This window comes from Bos indicus x Bos taurus, chromosome 15 (assembly GCF_003369695.1).
Source record: "Bos indicus x Bos taurus breed Angus x Brahman F1 hybrid chromosome 15, Bos_hybrid_MaternalHap_v2.0, whole genome shotgun sequence".
Lineage (NCBI taxonomy): Eukaryota > Metazoa > Chordata > Mammalia > Artiodactyla > Bovidae > Bos > Bos indicus x Bos taurus.
The window spans coordinates 38,443,862-38,445,044 of record NC_040090.1 but is presented as its reverse complement, the minus strand read 5'-3'; the positions used below and the strand labels follow the sequence as shown (position 1 = coordinate 38,445,044).

The following is a 1,183-nucleotide window of genomic DNA, read 5'->3' as shown; positions in this document are numbered from 1 at the left end:
TTTCTTTCATTAGTGTCTTAAAATTTTCTGTGTACAGTTCTTTTGTCTCCTTAGGTAAGTTTATTCCTAGATATTTAATTCTTTTTGTTGCACTGATGCATGGGATTGATGCCATAATTTCTCTTTCTGAGTTTTCATCATTACTATATAGAAATGCAAGTGATTTCTGTGTATTGATTTTGTATCCTGCAACTTTGCTAAATTCACTGATTAGCTTTAGTAATTTTCTGATACTATCTTTAGGGTTTTCTATGTACAGTATCATGTCATCTGCAAACAGTGAGAGCTTTACTTCTTCTTTCCTGATCTGGATTCCTTTTACTTCTTTTTCTTTGATTGCTGTAGCTAGAACTTCCAGAACTATGTTGAATAATAGTGGTGAAACTGGACCCCTTGTCTTCTTCCTGATCATAGGGGGAATGCTTTCAGTTTTTCACCATTGAGAATAATGTTTGCTGTAGGCTTATCATATATGGCCTTTACTATATTGAGGTAGGTTCTTTCTATGCTGATTTTCTGAAGAGTTTTAATCATAAATGGGTGCTGAATTTTGTTAAAGACTTTTTCTGCTTCTATTGAGATAAACATATGGTTTTTATTTTTCAGTTTGTTAATATGGTATATCACATTGATTGATTTGCATTCTTCAATAAGAACCTTTGCATTCTTGGAATAAACCCAACTTGATCATGGTGTATGAGCTTTTTGATGTGCTGCTGAATTCTGTTTGCTAAAATTTTGTTGAGGATTTTTGCATCTATGTTCATCAGTGATATTGGTCTGTAGTTTTCTTTTTTTGTATTGTCTTTGTCTGGTTTTAAAAATATGGAATGCTTCATGAATTTTCATGTCATCCTTGTGCAGTGGCCATGCTATTCTCTGTATCATTCCAATATTATTATATGTGCTGCCGAAGTGAGCACCCATTCTTATTTTTTAAAGTTTTCTTTTACTTTGAATTTGAGTTAATTACTTGCTTAATTAGCTATTCAGTGGTGGCAGTGGTTTAGTCTCTTAGTCATGTCTGACTCTTGTGACCCCATGGACTGTAGCCCACAGGGCATGATACTAAAAAAAAAGAGAGAATTGAGATTCAAGGCATCTGAATTTTGTTTAAACATATGTAATAAAATATCTTTGAACCTTGCTTTCCTTAGCTATAAAATGAGGGACTCAGTCAGAT

General features: G+C 33.1%; 1 non-coding gene across 1 annotated transcript; it reads right to left on the bottom strand.

Annotated features, from left to right (window-relative positions):
* Nucleotides 1-819: 819 nt before the first annotated feature.
* On the bottom strand, nucleotides 820-923 carry LOC113906098. The gene has a single exon (XR_003514787.1). It is a non-coding gene; the product is annotated as a U6 spliceosomal RNA (small nuclear RNA).
* Between the last annotated feature and the right edge of the window lie 260 nt (nucleotides 924-1,183).